The 18,785-nt window shown below is 33.7% G+C and overlaps 1 pseudogene; it reads left to right on the top strand.

Annotated features, from left to right (window-relative positions):
• Positions 1–18,785, top strand: part of LOC134473661 (ZZ-type zinc finger-containing protein 3-like) — an 87,466-nt pseudogene that overhangs the window by 41,857 nt on the left and 26,824 nt on the right.

The following is an 18,785-nucleotide window of genomic DNA, read 5'->3' as shown; positions in this document are numbered from 1 at the left end:
ATCTTTATTAAATTTGTGGCAGGAAAATGAGCCCCCAAACAAAGGCAATTATTCAAAAATGACAAATTTATAGTCCTAACCATTTGGCTCACCTCATTCAGATAGAAAATCTAACTCCACAATTTGCATATCAGAGTGTGGCCCTGGCTGGAGGTGTAGTGGGGAGTGAGCTCCACATGGGCAGAAACTGTTGGCTCCTGGCAAACAGAGAATCATGCTGTAAAATACACCAATTTCTTCTTCATCGTGAACATGAAGAAACACAAGTAGTTTAAAAAAAAAAAAAAAAAAGAGATGTTGCACAGAAATACAAAGGGCCATTGGGATTCTTTCGAAAAACTATATGCTAACAAATTGGAAAATACATTTAAAATGAACAAATTTTTGGACACATATAGCTTGCCAAAACTGAACCAAAATGATAGCAAAAACTTAGACAAATAATATGGATGAAATTTAATTAGTAATAAAATGATCTTCCAAAAAAGAAGAGCTCCAGATCAGGAGACTTCACTGAAGAATTTTACCAAATTTACAAGAGCAAATGTCAATTCCTCGCAAACTATTCCATAGAATTAAAAAGTAGCAAACTACTCCTAACACTGTACGAGGCCAGCATAAACCTGTTATGAAAATATGACACAACAAATAAAGACAATTTACACCAATATTGCTGATGAACATAAATCCAAAATTCCTCAAAAAGTACCAGCAAATTATGTTAACATCACATCAAATAGATAACACTCCAAAGTCAAATTGACTTCATTCTAGACACTCAAAGATAGTTCAGCAAAAGCTTATCAATAAATGTGATATATCATACTGATAGGATGAAAGAAAAATTGTACAAACATTTCCATAGATGAAAAAACTTAATAAAATTATTATCACTTCATGGTGAAAGTCCTGAACAAATAGTAAAAAGAACACACATCAGCATAGTAAATTGCATACGCAATAAATCCCTACCAATATACTGAATGAGGAAAAACCAAAAGCATTTCCTCTAAAATCAGATGCTTTCTTTTTAATGTAGTAGAGTGCTAGTAGTTTTAGCCAAAGCAATGTGGTAAGAAAAAGAATGAATGTTTGCAGACTGGAAGAGATGAAGTAAAATATCCTCATTTGAAAAGTGATCGCATTCTACACACAGAAAAGCGTAAAGATGTCATGAAGGATTTGAGAACTGATAAACTTCTAGTGAAGCAACATGCACAGATCAGAATCTTTTTTGTAAAGCTTAGTCATGAACTTTCTGAAAATGAAATCATGAAAGCAGCCCCATTTAAAATATACAAATACAAAAATAAAACACCTAAGAATAACCTTAATCAAGGAGTTGAAAGATTTCTATAATGAAAGTTACAAAGCTGAGAGAAAATGAGGATTAGACTAGAAAATGTGAAGTCATCTGAAGTTCATGGATTGAAAGAAATAACTTTGTTAAAATGTACACTACTGAATGTGTCCTGCAGATTCAAAGCAATTACCATTAAAATAACGCATTCATCACAAAACTAGAAAATACAATCCCAAAATTCATATGGAAGTAAAGACTCTGAATGGCCAAAGCAATTTTGAAAAAAAAAAAAAAAAAAAAAAAAAACAATGCCAGAAGCATGAATAATATCTGATTTCAAGACATACTTAAAAACCATGGCAACCAAAATAGCACGGCATTGACAAAAACAGATACAGACCAAAGACAAAATTATAGACACCAGAAATAAACACATTCATCTACCACAAACGTGTGTCCACAAAGATAACAATCAAACACATACTATGGAAAAGGACAGTCCTTTTAACAATGCTTCTGGAAAACTCATTATCTACATGCAGATTAAAATTGATCACTGTTCTCTCATCTGGCACAAAAATCAACTCAAAATAGATCAAAAATGTAAATGTTGCACCTGAAATCCTGACACTAATAAAGAAAAGCACAGGATTTCATAGCATTTGTACCAGATGTAATCTTCCTGGTTGAGCCAAAAAAGCAAAAATTGATAAGTAAGATTTCATCAAACTAGCCATCTTCTTCACAATATAGTAAATAAGAATGAAGAGAAAATCTGAAGGGTGATATAAAATATCTTCCAGTTATGTATCTATTAAGAACAACTTAATAAATATAGTTTGCAAATGGAAAGGGGACCAAGAGATGGAGAGAGGGGGAGGAGGGGGAAAGGAAATCAAAAGAATTAATACTTGTGATTTATGTACACAAACTCCCCACAGGGAGTGTAATCATCACTACCGCAAATACTTACTAGTAAGTTAAAAATTTAAAAAAATAAAAGAAGGAATAATCTAATTTTAAAATGGGCAAATTTTCTAGATATGTAATTCTCAAAAGAAGAAATACAAATGATCAATAGATAAAGGACGGAATACTTGACATTATTAGCTGCCATAAAGGGTAATTCAGTTATATCTAAAATGTACCAGTAAAGTTAACTTTAAAAAAGAAAAAAAAATCTATGCAATGCAAAACTAAAAGAAAGAGCATAAAGATTATGAAATGCTAGTAAAGATATGATAATTCTTACACACTCATCTTGGGAATTACCATATGATACAGCTATCCTGCCCCTGGATAGACATTCCAAGTAAACAAAATCAGCAGATTAAAGATGTACCTAATGGCCGTATTTTTCTTGGTCCTAGTCAAAATAACTGAAGTACAAAATCAGTCTAGCTGCCCAACAACAGATGCAAGAATGAAGAAACAGTGGTACATGTATACAATTGACTATAATTCCATCATGAGTAGGATGAAATCCTATCACTTATTTTTAAAAAATGAATAAAATGGAAGGTCTTAAGTGATGCAAGTGAACAGCAAAACAAGTTCTGTGTGCTCTCTCTATTTGTGAAAATTTTTTAAAAAGGATGAGCTTCAAATTATGCCAATAAGTCAAACACAAAGAATGGCAAGTGTCAGCTGTTTTGCTCTCTTGTATATAGTACAGAAACAAAACAAAGTGACCTGAAATAAAAAATAGATGAACTGTTAGGGGAAGGAAACCAGAAGGATGGAGGGAGAAAAGAGAGCAAAGAAGAGCAGTAACAGGGTGGGCAGATAACATGGAAACATTACAGTGAAGCCCATTAATTTGTACATCTAATATGTTTATAATATAAGCATAGCAAATTAAAATAGAAAACTGTGTATAGTGAAATGCCATATGTGTTGTTTAATGCATAAATTGAATACGTAAAAAAAAAAAATCCTATGCTTGTTTAAAAAATATGACCCTGATAGTAGAATGATGCTAGTTAGGAACTGAGGATGCTGTATGAGAAGGACTGAAGTAGGATTTGGAAGAAATGTGGATCAGTAAGATCACTGTACACTGTAGGCATCTATAGAAATATTACACTGAACCGTACTAATGTCTGTAATTGGTACATATTAATAACTTTAAAGAAGTTGTTTAGCCTATGCGTAGTAATGGTGTGATTCAAGTAAGATTTCACAATGGAAGTGCTTTGGAAACTTTAAACTATCACATACTTAAAAAGTGTAGTATTTGAATTCTCTTTATGTAACTATGCCATTAATTAGTTAATGAAGTTTTATAGAACATCTACTAACTCAAGATCTTGTGTTAAGTAATGAAAGTTTGAATGAGACATGACCTCTCCTTCTATGAAATTTATACTCTCTTATAAGACAGAAAGATGTCCTGTAGCCTATTCCAAAATCAATGTGTTAGTTACAAAGTGGAATAGCTTCCCAAGAGACAAGTTATATGACAGCAGTGTCCCCGAGCTTCTCTGGGAGCAGCATTTAGCATGACTGCAGAAAGATGAGTAATACTGAACTAAGAGAAGATACTGTTTAGGCATAAAGCACTAAACACCCAAACTTTGTAAAAAGAATCACAAAGCTTTTTCATACAACTGTAGACTACATTGAGTACTTCATAAACTGTGTTTCCTTTACAATTGTTAGTGCAAGGGCTAAAATGGTTTACTTTTAGGATAAAGTAACTGGAGTTCTTCTACCATCAGAATCAAAATAGTTCCTAAACCTTAATTCACCTAGTCAGTTTATTGACTGTGCACAATGATGGGAACATCAACCTACTTTCCTAGGTTTCTTTTAAGGGCTGAGCCACTTTGCTGTAATGATAACCCACTGCGTTGAAAGAGACTTTGAAGCATCTTTTTTTTTTTTTATTTTTTTTGGTCATAATTCTGAGTTTGAAGTTCAAAGTTCTTAGAACCTTATTTTAGGAGCAATAACAGGAAATATGAGAAAGTTGAAAGCAAAAGTTGTGTCGGGAGTAATTTACACCAAAGAAGAAGTAGCAAAAGAGGAGGATTAAGTAGGGGAATCTCTAGACCAAGATGCTATATTTGGCCTGTGAACATGAAGAGAGAAGGGAAGAGAATTTCATAGTCAGAACAGGTCAGAGAAATCACTCATTCCAGTGGGAAGAGATGGTACCACAACTGCCCCTGACCTGAGCAGAAATGGTCAGCCCTTACAACAATGCTTTCTTTAGCTGGTACCCGGGTCAGGAAAAAAGTATATGAAGCAGAGATGGATCAGAATCCAGCTTCCACTGGAAGTCATCAGCTAAGCAGCCTCACTGCTGCAAATTCTCTCTTAAAAAGCTATCTAAATGGCACTTCCCCAGAATCCACTAGAATCTGTTTTTCAGTGTTTCTTCATTTTCATCTAATCAGATTTACAGATTTCAGTACACTTTGCATAGCACCAAATTTTGTCTTTATATTTATAACTATTTTTCCCTCAGTATATAATTTGACTTTTTCATACATGATTTTTTACCAGCATTTGGCTTTTGTTTAGAGATTCTGTGTTTCTGATATTGTTTAAAAATGTTTACTTGCTCCTGAATTATATACTTTCCAGCCACTATTATTTTTCATAAATTATTGAGATTTCACTCTCTGATTTAAAATGTATTATTTTACTGTGTAATTTATTTTTTGTGAAACTGCTTCATTTTCTTCCAAATCATATCACTATTATTTATTAAATAAATTACCCTTTCTCATGCATTTCAAGTAACACATTATCACATTTTTTCATATTTAATCAAATCTGTTCATGATGTTTATTTAAAGAATTGCAAACTATTTATGTTCCAAAGATCATTGTGTTTTCAGTACAGCAATTTTACAGTAATACACTTACTGTTCATAGACATTTTTTAAAATGTATGTTATTGTGACAAAATGAACAAGTTTGAAAATTCTTCTCTATTACCCCTCAAAACAAAACAAATAAAACCACAATTGGGAAAAACTAGCAAATATGGCTCTGGAAGCAACTAATAGAGAGACAAAAATTCTTTTTTCATGAAAGATATTTTTTTCTCATTAAAAGCTGCCCCAAATCAAGTGTGGTCTGTGTAAGACAGAACTCTTTTCACCCTGGGAGGGTTCTCAGCATGAGTGCTCATCTGGGTTAGCATGAGGCTCGCCGTAGAAAGCAGGACCCTCAGGGCAGCCAGAGTTACCAGGACTTGCAAGAAGGGAATAAAGCACAAGCAACTTTTCTTGTCATTAAATGTAACAAACTCAATAGAAAATGAATCAGGAGAGTCTTGAATGTTGAGCCTTGGATTGAAAAGTTCCATTTGTCAGGTGGACTTACATGCATTTTACAAGGAATATTTTCATTGTTTGATTGATTTTTTTATGCTTGTATCTTATAATCAGAAGGACTACTTTGAAGATAATAACATGTAATTAACCATAGTTAATCTCTTATTATTTTGTTTTAAAATTCTGTATCAACATTTGCATTTTTTCATCTTAGAATAAAAAATTAGGAAAAATATGAAAGGGTGGTAGACCATAGTTGCATGCAAAGAGATTGCTGAGGATCTAATAGAAAAACAATGTGAAAAAAGGTCTGAAAACTATCTTATCTCTTACTGGAAATCCTACATGCTCACACTGCTTGAGTACCACCTCTGATTTATCACGGGCTGACAATGAAGCCAGTAAACACAGGAGCTGCCCTTATGACATGAGCATAGAAAGCAAAACTAAGAGTAACATAGAAAACATGAGAATAAAAGACAATAAATCAAAGCAAAGATATCAGAATAGAGAAAATTAGCTAGCTAGAGTAGATAAAATCTTTTTTCTAATATGTTCAGTTTTCTACAAAAAAAAACCCTATTGATATGCAATTTAACAGAAAACATGATCTACATTCAAGGAAAAGGTAGTCAATAGTAACTGATACTAAGTGGGTAAAGATGTTGACTATAACAGAAATTTCAAATATAAATATTTAAAGAATTACGGGACCGAGGATTTAACTCAGTGGCTAAAGCATTTGTCTGGTAAACTCAAGGTTGTGAGTGCAGCACCTGGTACCAAAAACAAAAACAACAACAAAAACAAAAAGAATTAAAAGAAGCCATGTTTAAAGAGCCAGAATACTGTGTGTGGGCAGTGATCAACAAATAAAGAAACTCATAATGTTATAGAAATTACTTGAAGGGAATCAAATGAGGATTTCAAAGTTGAAGAATATGAAAATAGATCAGGACAGTGGTATATCTGAGATGGCAAAAGAAAACAGAAAACTTGAAGGGGAATGTTCAATTTATTCACCTGAAAATAGAGAAAAAAATACTGATTCATAAATAAATATGACCTAAATAAACATGGAGTGGCATTGATCATACCAGCATATACAGTAAAAGTTACAGAATAGGACTGAAAAATAATGACTTTAAGGTTTTCAAATTTGATAATAAATATTTACACCTAAGAAGTTCAAAAAATTTCACATGGGACAAAGAAATTTCTATCTCTCTCTATTCATCAAGACACGTCATAACTAAACAGTGTATGAAAAGATTAGAAATAATCTTGAAAACAATAAGAGGAAAATGATAAATTATATACAAGAAGCAAAAATGAGATAAATATTTTTCTCATGAAAATAAAGGAATACAGATAGCAGTGAGATACTTTTATCTATAATACCGAAAACAAAAACAACAGTCAACTCAGAATGTTTACCTACTAAAACAATCCATCAAAAATAAAAAAAGAAAGATTCAGGGGTAAGAAAATAGTAAGTGACAATATTGATGGCAGGTATGCCTTATAAGGTATTAATGGAAATCTTTCATGATTAATGGACCCAAAATTAGATAGTAACCGAGATTTGCAGAAAAAGCAGAACTGTGCTACAAATGGAAAACCTGCAAACATATGCACAAATGCTGCCTTCCTTCTCTTAAGAAAAATATTGTAAAAACCAGTAATCATAATACTGATTTTTAAACTTATCGACTGCATAAATGAAGTTTATGTGAAAATAATAATGCAAAACTAAAATAAAATACACTAGAGAAAAGCTGCTATTTCCAGAGTTGCCTCAGTATTTACCTGAAGTTGATTCTGATGATTCATTCTATAATCTCTACACTGACCACTAAAGAGGTCACTGCTGTGGTTTCACCTCCTTCCCCAAAAGTTTGTATTTTGTCACTGTGATCTCCACATTCATACATGGATTGTGCTTGGAGGTGAAACCTTTGGAAGATACACAGGCCAAAAGGAAGTCAGAAGGGTCGGACTCTGTGGTGGGATTTTTGACTTTATAAGAGGAAGGGAGACTGGGTTTGCACACTCCCGTTTTCTCCATATGATAGCATGAACACTGCTACCAGTTGCAGCTCTTCAAGTTTGATAAGTTTTGTTAGAAAGTATGTAGTTTCAGGTGTTTTGTTGAAGAAATACAGAGGAGGCTAAAAGAGAAAATTGGAACAGGAAGTGGGGTTGCTGCTCGAACAAAGCAGTGTTAAAACTGTGTGTTGGATAAGCATTGGATGAATTTGGAGACTAAACTTTGCCTAGATTACTGTAAATGGAACTGGGATGATGTCAGTGTGGATTCTGAAGGAAGTCTGGGATGTTTTAGACGTGACTTAAATGGTATACTGAACAGTGGTGGGAATTTAGCCAGTGAAGGCCATGCTGAGGAGGTCAGAGGGAAGTGCAGAGCACCGCAAGGAGAGCCAAAGTGAGGGCCGTCTTTGGCATGAGCTGCAAATGACTTGGTGAGACTCTCTATGTCCTTGAACTTGCATAATAGAGAAAACAAGACAATGAATGAGGCTATCTGGTAGAAGAAACAGCTAAGCAGTGAAGCACTCATACTGCTGTGGCTAATTTTCACTTTTTAAAGGAAAAAGAGAAAGGAAAGAAATGATTTAAAGACAGAATTTACACTTAAAAAGAAAAGAGTGTGGAAATATTTGGCATTGAGGTCTTGGCCATGGAATGTATAACCTTTTGCTACGGAGATTAACAAGGGCAGAAGAAAATCAAGCCAATGGGGAATCCTGAAAAGGTAGTTTAGAGGCCTCCATGCTGGCTCCTGCTAAAGGATCTTATTGAGGAACAAAAATGAAATTATTTAGTTATCATAATACAAGGAAGCAAAAAAGAAGTAGGAACAAAAGTATGTGAAAGAGAAAAACCAACAACAAAATGGTAGAGATGATTCAATCCTTACGTAGTTAACAGTTACATGAAATAGGGGTAAGACTAAAATTCTACTCAAAAGATAAAAGATTCCTAAAAGATAAAAGGTTAAACTCTTAGACAGCTGGGGGTGCCAGTGCATGACTATAATCTCAGCACTCTTAGGCTGAAAGACAAGCATGAGCTGACTGTCAGCCTGAAATACACAGGTGACCTTGTGTTCAAACTTTTTTTAAAAAGTTAAAAACGTTTCATACAGAATACCTTACCATTGATTTTTGACCCTTTCAAATATCTGATCAATTCTTACTTCTCATTATACCCCAAATAATATCTGATCATTTGGGCTTCTTTTAACAAGCTCAGTGTTAAGTTTGTCTAGAATCCCCACTTCATTATGATGTTTGATCTCAGCGATTGTCCACTCACTGTCATCCACTTTCTTGGATATGAATCCTCACTTGTCTGTGTTACACCCAGAATTGAGCTCATTTATGTCCTATGGTCTCATTTACCCTACTGTAAGAGTTCTTAAATAACATTTGCCTTTACTGTTCAGCTCTAGTGATGTTTGACACGTATTTAGCTCTCCTTGTCTTAGGACATGAAGCACCTAAATCAGGAATGGAAAGAAGACATCCCTATACTAACTTTTCCCAGAGAAATTAGAGAATTAGAAAGTGGATACTTTGAATTTCAAAGACAACATCAAATGGAAGACAGAACTTACCAGAATTGATACAAGACCCCCAGTGACACAGTGGGGCCCTGGTGGGGTGCACACCATGGACAGATGGGTCTGGCAGCCTGGAAAAGTCTGAAGTAGTAGTAACAACAAGACAAGAGTGGGTTCACATCAATATTTCCAGGCTAGTCAGCCTGGAAAGAATCCCAGACTCACTCAACTTGCCCTGAAGGAGGAATTCAGGTGACTGGCCCTCCCCTACACTACGGGACTCGGCAACTAGATTAACATCAGTCACACAGTAGGACCCTGACTAAGAGGCACAGGGTGGAAAGACAAGGCTACCAGGATTGAAAAGACTGAAAAATGAGCCAAGAGATGAAAATGACAAAATGAAAAAGCAAAATGCAATCTCACACCTCCAGCCCATCTGGTACAAGTAAGGGCGACATCGACATAGAAGACATGGGAAGAGACACAGCTGAAATTTCTGCAGAGATGGCAGAAACAAATCAAGAACAGAAAGCTCAGTAAAGACAACACATCCAATGGAGATCTTTTTGTTATTCTATAAGAAAACATTGCCCTTATGTCACAGACAGCAAAAGATATGAACACTAAATTTATACTCATTGTGCATCAAAATTACAAGAACCAAATCCTTAAGATAGGTAACCACGTGCAGAAATGAAAACACAAAAGAAGAAAAGAATAGGCCACATCCAAAAGGGTTTTATGGTAGAAATTTGAAATTGATTTAGTATCCAAATCCAAATAACATAATATAGTAAAAGACTAAGAAACTAAAAGAGACATAATCATCTCAGTAACACAAAAATATTATCTAATGAATTCAACACCACCAATGTCAAAACTAAACCTTATAATGTATAAAAAAAATGAAAGGAAACTTGTTCAATTCAACAAAAGTAACTTATGACACCCAACTCCCCAATGCATATTTAATTGTGAAGAGCAAAATGCTTTGCTGGTAAGACTGAGAAGGTATTCAACAGTGACCAAATGTTTTATCAAGCACAGTAAAGCAACAAAAAAGACAGAATGTATGGAGAAAGGAGGAAAAGTATGAGAAAAAGCCAAGAAGAAAATATTGATAAAAATTAAAATAGATTAATAAAGGAAGTAAAACTTGCTTTGCTCACATGAAAAAGTATTCTGCATTTTTTAAATCCTAAAGAAGCAACCAAAAATAACTATCATTAATCACACTTAGTAATGTCACACGATAGATCAATATATAAAAAATATTTTACTATACTAACAAAAACCTAAATTTAAAGTTTTTAATGTATACTGACATTTCAAAATGAACTACACAATTCAGTAAAAAAGGATAGGATAATATTAGCTTAAAAAGCAAATATACAATTCAGAATTAGAATAGATAGCTGCAAAATACTTTGATCAATTAATTATTAACAAGGGTATCTCATGGCCTGGGGTATAGCTCAGAGGCACAGTGCCTGCCTAGCAAGTGCAAAGTTCTGAGTTCGACTCCTGGTACTAAAATAATTGGCCCTGCAATGGGAGAATAATGCTTTCTTCAATTAATTGTGTTGCAGTAATTTTACATTCTATGTTTAAAAAAGAAAGAACTTCATACAATAGACAAAGACTTCATGCAATAAACAAAATAACTTAAAGTGAATTGTGAACCTAAATGTATGTGTGTTTATAAAACATTAAAAAAATAAGAGAAATGCTTTTGACCTTGAGTATGATAAATTATTCTTATATTTGACACCTAAAGCATGTTCAATGATTAAGCAATAAAGTAATCATTAGAATTTCATCAAAAAGTTCATTTAAAAGTTTTGTTCTTTATTTTCAAGAGACAGAGGTACAAAGTAAAAAAACAGATTATAGACTGAAAGCAACTACTTGAAAATTATAAATTATACAAAAGACACTAAAATGTATGAAGTTTTTTTTCAAAATAGATAGTAGGCAACCAAATAAAAAAGAAAATGGTTTAAAAGGATAAACTATTTGAATAGACCTTTTATCAAGGAACATTTGCGAGACTAGTAAGCATATGAAAAAGTGCCTACCATCAATGGTCATCAAAACTGCAAATTAAACCAACAAGAACAAACATCATTTCACACTCACAAAAATGGCTATCAAAAACTTGGAAAAAATCCCACATGTTGGTGAAGGAGAAAACACAACAGCTTCATATATCATTGGGCGGAATGTAAAATTTACAGCCACTTTGAAAAGAATTTGGCAATTTCTTAAAAACATTTACCATACTAAACAAAAATCTTTGTTTCTATGTATCAACTCAAGAAAAAAGAAAACACATTATTTATGGTAGTCACTCCTTTATATATTAACCACTATTAACATTCAAAGTTTTGGACAGAGGTTTTGTTTTGCTTTGTTTTGTTTAGTCCCTGTTGTTGTAAACATCAACCACTTATAAAACTATAGTTAAAAATGCCTTTTTGTTGTTATTATTGACAATGTCAGACGTATTTAGTGATTTAAGTGATTTCCTGAATTTAGGAGAAAGGCATGTTAATCAGAAAATATTATAAATAGGTTAATTAGCTTACATTTGAGCTCTTTAGAACAAGGAATTTTTTAGAAATAATTACTATGTTGCAGATAAATTTTCTCCAGTTGATACTAGACTTTATTTTCTCCAGTTGAGACTACACTTCGAACCAGTTTTGGAAGTATCTTTACCTTATTTGGGTTTTCATTGTGTACTGACTTACCTTTTTCTTTCTGATTGGGAAGTTAATTTTATTCAAATATTTGTCTTCTGTGCTAGCCTGTGATTTCTTGGAAGACAGTGACCATATGTTTATGCATTTATGATGCTCTAAAGCCTAGTAAATAAATAATTTGGTAAAAAATTGGTACTCAACAAATATTTTTTCAATGAAATTGAAGCTCGCAAAAGACATTTTTCCTCTCTTCGTAAAAAGAAAGTTGGTAATATGCAGACATATTTTTGAACTGTCTTATTTTTTAGGATTGTGACAGTTGTTGCATATGTCCTAGAAAGTTTTTTTTAGAGAGATGGAGGAAATAGCTAACAGTACTTATTTTATATAAAGTAATGAATTTCACCATAGAATGAGAAAATAGACCGGTTTTCTTATATTCTCAGGGCTTGCTTCTGGCATAGGAGCACATATTTTAAAAAGATACAATTAGTGGTTTTCATAAGGAAGATACCACGGCCTTCATTTTACTCTCCCCTATGTGCTTGGTGACAGTGTCTATCCTCCATGGATTTGTCTAACAATTCTGACTAGACAGCTCTATATTAGAACAGGGTCGGAATATAATTGTGCTCTTGTTAAAACATGCTGTAATGTCAGGCATGCTGAATTTTAATTCCCATGGTGGGTCCTGATCGTCAAGAAATTTTCCAACTGCAGGAAGACTTTGAAATAGCATGTGACACTTTTACATCTGGTTATAATTTCATGCTTTTCCACCTTTGATCAATGTGTCACCTTGAATGAAGACAAGGGGACAATAAATACTAGTGCTAAGTCCACAGTGCCATAGATTCATTTGAATCTAATTTAACACTCAAAAGAAATAATCATACTGTCCCCCCAAATTCCTGCTGAAGTAACTCAACTAAGTTAAAAAGGTAATAATATCTCTTAAAATTTTTAAGATTATTTATACTTTAAGTCTATTGCATACAACCTCCAGGTATGGGAATGGGAGAAGAGAATCAAAATAACAGAAAAATGCAAATTGTTTACATACTGGAATGCTAACATGGGGCATAAGGAAATATAGACTGATAAATTCTACATGGTTAAGTTTCTTCCAAGGTACAACTGGAATCTGAGGCCACTACCTAAGAATCAAGCAATAAATAGCATACAGAAGTGGCTCTTTTTCATTGGGAAATTAGCACAGATTAGTTTAGGTGGATGAAATTCTTAGGAGAGCCAAGACATTTTAAGAAATTGTACTACTAGTGATAGGAAAGGAAGTTCTTTGTTCTAAAACCTGCCGGGTTTTATTGTAATGTCACAATATTTATAATGGCACAGAAAAACTCAGAATTTTCAAAGAAAGTAGAAAGCAGCCTTACATATGGACAATGTAGCAAATTTATTTTATGGATAATGAAATTAAGACTTAGAAATATAGTGACTTGATCTCTGTCTCCAAACTAATTAGTGAGAGTAAAATTCTGATCTCAGATTTCTTTTTGAAAGATGGCTGTTTTATTCCATCTTGGAATACTGTGATGAAACACCCAAAACTTAACAATTTATAAATAATAGAACTTCGTTGTCACAGTGCTGGAGCTGGGAAACCCCAGTCGTCAAGGCACATCTGATGGGCACCTTCTTGTTACGTCTCTCCAGGACTGAAGGCAGAAGGAAAGAAAGGATGCTCACTGAGTTCTCACCTGGAAAGAAAGCAGAAGAAAAAGAACCCATCCCACGAGCCTGTTGTAAAGCAGTATCAGTCCATCCCTGAGGCAGAACAGCGTGGCCTAAATGGATTAATTTCCAACATGATTTTATAGGGATGAAAGCATCTGAACTATAGAAACACATTAGTAATTGATCTTCTAAATATAATGTTCTGCCTCCTGAAATCTCCTATTTTTCAGTGTCATCTTCTTTTTAGAAGTGCAGTTTATCATATATAAGATTGCATTCGTCACAGGGAAGTTTTACCTGTGCATAATTGTATCTTAATTCTTCTTTTGTTTTCTATTCCACTCTCCTCTCTTTGACTTCCTCCTCTACCCATTCGCTAGAGCTTGGTTTCCATTTTTCTGTCTGTTCTTTCCTTTTAATGCTTTCCCTTCCTTCTCTTGCCTTTCCTCTTCCTCCTTCCTTTGTGTCCATTCCAATAAAATTTATGCACAGGTTACCACTCTCTGCCAGTTAATCTGCTCAAAGAAACAAGTCTGAATAAGTTTTTCTGTAATTATTACTTTCATAGTTAATACAAGTAAGACTAATGAAACGGTTGTCTATGTAACACTCCTCAATAATTTGCTACAACAGTACAGAAGTAGGTATGATTAGTTGGATTTATTGGATAAGAAAAATCTAAACTGACACAATGGAAGATAAATTCAGAGAAGTATACTCTCCCAAACTATTTTTTTTTAATCTATAGTATTTATGGTACTGAGAAATCACCCTTGTTGGGCATTTGCATATTGTTCATTCTAATTTCTCATTAAACTACTTCATGTATCTCAGTATACTTGAAAAGTTCACATGACTGCATTGCCTAGTATTAAAGCAGGAATCCATTTATGCTTGCTTTGTATTGTAGACATTTAGGTCACAAGATGCATTTCGTTTTGAAATAGACCCTTTTTTGAGTTAATGCTTGTTCATCCATCAGTTACATCGAGATTTCATTGAAAGCACCTTAAAATAAGATACAAGTAAAAGAGATTATACCACGTTATTTCTCTGACAGAAGAGAATCCTAGAATCAGGTGTAGCCAAAATCACATTTTCTCATATGGAAGGATGTGAAACCAGCAGCGATACTAATAGTATCCAAGAAAGCAGTCCCGTGATTACCAAAGCTAATCAGGATTTCTGAGACTCAAAAAATTTTGAGACTATAATAGGATTACACCCTCTGCTACTCAAGGCATCACTATTTGCATATCACATTCACAGGGTTTAGAAACTGGGTTGGCTCTAATAAGCCCAGATTAGTGCCAGGCACAGCCAAAACTTTCTTGAATTTTCCTTACAGAAAAGGAAAATATTCCTCCTTCAAAGTAGTTGCTTCAGATCCTCGTGGGATTTCATCTGCTCTCTAATCAGGCCCAGAGGGGTAATATTGTAGATGCACTTCAGTGCTAATTGCAGGAAATTTAAAATGCAAGAGTAGTAGATTACCATTCCTATTTTTTAAAAATTCAGTAACAGCAAAAACCAGTTTAAAAACAAATTTAGATAAAGTCTTTGGGTTTTTTCTCTTAATAAATATGAAAAAGTTGTTATGACATTCCCTAAGACACATTTCATTGAGTTAAGAATATATGTCTTACAAAATAGTTAACCAATTGCCAAACAGCAGTCTGGCAGTCAACACAGTGAAGTCATTTCTTCATAGATTATTACTTAAATTTCAGTAAAGGAGACAATATTTTATTAATAAGTGTCTCAATACTTTCACTAGTGTTATAGTTTTAGATTTTTAAAATGAGTGTTGACTAATAAACACAGAACTACTAGATTTATTTGCAAGAGGTTAACTACTTTGACATGCCAAAGTATATCAAGTTGGCTGATTGTGTCACTGAAATTCTTCAGTAATATGTGCATGTCACCCACACAAAATAGTCATTTTGCTATATCTGAAGCTCTTAAATTTGAAAATCACACTTGAATAAAACTGAGAGTCAATTTCAAATAAATGAACATATTATAGACTTACTGTTTCCATTAAGATAACCAATAACAGCATCTGGCTATTTATAACTATATTTACATTGCATTGAGTAGCATTAAATATGTAGTTCCTTATGTTATTATTTCAAGGGTACAATCATTGCACACCGCTGATGGCTGTAACATTGGATGAAGTAGATGGTGTATAATAACAGGACGTTTTACTGAACACACAAATCTAGACAATTTTCTTCCCTGAAATGAAGCCTTTTGAGGACTACACTATGGGATAAATAATAATTCTGGTCAGATCCTTCATAAGTACAATATTCAAAAAATTATTAATATTATCACAGCTGATAGTTTCTGTGGGCTAGTAAAATGTAAACAGATTTTTTTTTTGTTCAGTCAAGAATAAATCAATCAGAAGTCTCCATGAAGCAAACCAGCATATGAAAATAAGCACACAATTTGTAGTCAAATAAAAAGAAAATTAATGCATTGACATTCTTTATAATCAATGCATTATAATTAAATTTATAATCAATTGACATTCTTTATAATCAATAAGATTAGCCAAATTTTGTAACTGGCACTCTGCATTCATAACTAAGTTAAGTGTTAATTTAGCAAGCAACCTAGTGTTATCTCTTTATAAATACATATTTATTGCCTACATTTATGGATCTATCCAATAGAAATTAAGATCTTATAGTAGAAGGAAGTTTATTAGGAATATTTACTTGTGGAATAAACTTGACAACAGCATGAATGTACATTACAAAGAAATAGCTGAATAAGTTATGCCAACATTTAGAAATTATAAAATTTGTCGTAATGTGTTAAACTTCTAGTTTTTTTCTTAGAGATCATGTAAAATATGTAACCCTGACATACTTCCAAGTATAAAGTAAACAGAAGAATAATTTTAGAAAAACAAGAATATGTATCAGTAAAAGGAAATGAAGAAAATCAAAAATAATTACCCAACACAAAACTAAAGTTAACCCTTTTAATATTTGTATAATGTATATGTTCAAGAATAAGCAGAAAGTTATCTAAAAGATTTTAATGTCTTTTGTCTTTCAAAACAAAGACAGTTTAGAATTTTATTAATTTCGTCTATGTAATTCCTTGTATTTTTCTCTTCTTCCAAACAGCATATATCATTTGGTAATTTAAAAATAGTTAATTAAACATAACTCATTGTGCACCTCCTATAAATAAACCTCACTATGACTGGAGCTTCTAGCAATAAATATTAAAGATTAGACTTAGATAGGCTTCATATTTTATAAGCTTTCATACGTAGCCGATCCTTGCAATAACCTCGTTAGGGCATTTGGCCGGAAAATGTTCTTTGTTTTCCCAAGCACATGCATTAGTACGTGGTGAGGCTAAGGTAGCACCTAGGTGTTCTGAATCTCTTTCATATTTTTTCAGTAGTATCATGAAATGAAAAATGAAAGACCCAATTTTCATTCCCAAAGAACGAATTTTATAGATGAAATTATGACCTAAAAAAAGTTGCTATTCTAAATCTTCCCATCTTATCTATTATTAGACTTTTCAACACTGTCTTCTTATTCCAAACTAAAATTGTTTAAAAGTTTTTCTACATCAAGCTAGTTTGTAATTAGGATTTTAAAAACCATGTGTATAAAGAATTACAGTCCCTGTTTCTGTCAAACATGGATGTTATGCATCAAAGAATATTTAAATGTTGGAAGTTACTTGTAATTAAGGTACAGCGTTCCTTACCGCGTTCATTTGGATCACTCCCCAGCACCCTTTGAACACATATTTCAGTTTACATTCTGTCTCATTGATCACAAGGCACATCAATGTGATCCCGTGAAAGGCAGGGATAGTCTTAGACATCAGCATTAGTAAAACACAGGCTCTTTCAAATAGCATAAAAGAGGCAACAGTAAGGATTGGTGGACCAGAGAGGCCAAGGTGTGGAAAGGACGTGAGTGGTGGACTGCGGGTCCCGTGAAAGGTGACTGGAGTAGGTGTCGTTGCCCTACATACAGGGTAGCAGAAACTTATAGACATTATTCTGCGGAAGCCAGCAGGAGCCTGAGGAAGATGTATGTAATATTTATCCAGAAAGAATAAAATTAAATTTTAAAATAGTGTTAAAGAAGCCAGGTGTGGTGGCTCACGTGTATAATCTCAGTAGTCAAGTGGCTGAGGCAAGAGGGTCCCTGCAAATTAAAGCTAAGCTGGACTACAAAGTGAGTTTAAGGCCAACCTAAATTGCATAATGAGACCTTGTCTCAAAAAGACAAAAAAAAAAAAAAAAAGATATAATACTAAATAACAACAAGAGAGGTACCTTACTTCATTCAGGTTGCTGTAACACAAGTCCATAAACTGGGTAACTGAAAGATCTTTATTGCTCACAGCACTAGAGTCTGGAAAGTCCTAGACCAAGCTGCCAAGAGATCTGATAGCTGACCAGTGCATAATGCTGCTTCTGCGCTGCAACCTCACATGGCAGGAAGAACTTCAATAGGGACACTGGTCCTGTTCCTCAGTATGTCCATCTCACAAGGTAAGCAACTTCTAAAGCTATCTTCAAATATTCGCACATTGAGGATCAAGTTTAGATATTAAACTTTCAGAGTAAACCGAACCATTCAGTCTACTGTGAAAGGCATGTGCAATTTCTCATTCAGAATTAATCAGCCCAGTTTCCAGAAAGCTTTGGCTATAGTTTATATCCAATTCTATGGAATTATCAGTGGTGAGTTTTTAGACCTACTTTTTGGTAGCCATCTTTGAAAACAAATAACCCTGAGCGTAGCCCACTCAGAGGTGTGAAGAGGACCACAGAACAATGACCAGTAGGTCCCTGGAGAGCCCCCCTCTCTGAGCATCTCCCAGCTGGTTTTCAATTCTGATTTCCATGGTTTCATCTCCACAGAAACCAGGTGCTACTAATGAGCTCAGTCCCTTAGCAGGATGAATTCATGCTTGCAAGATTTCTCAAAAACTGAATGGTACAAATTCAGAGCCAAACAGTCCTGAATCTGAATTGATAGAAAAGGGTAATAAAATGTAGAATGGGAAGGAAAATAAAAATAGAATAATTGATTAGCAATCTACCAGATAATTGCTATATTTAACATCTTAGGTATTTTCCAGAGATTGATGTCATTCAACCCTGGCTGTCTAAGCGTTAATATAAGGGATTTGGTTATTTT

The sequence above is a fragment of the Cavia porcellus genome, unplaced genomic scaffold, assembly GCF_034190915.1.
Source record: "Cavia porcellus strain 051 isolate PalLab524CR breed Dunkin Hartley unplaced genomic scaffold, mCavPor4.1 scaffold_2, whole genome shotgun sequence".
NCBI lineage: Eukaryota > Metazoa > Chordata > Mammalia > Rodentia > Caviidae > Cavia > Cavia porcellus.
This window is presented reverse-complemented; position numbering and strand designations above follow the sequence as displayed.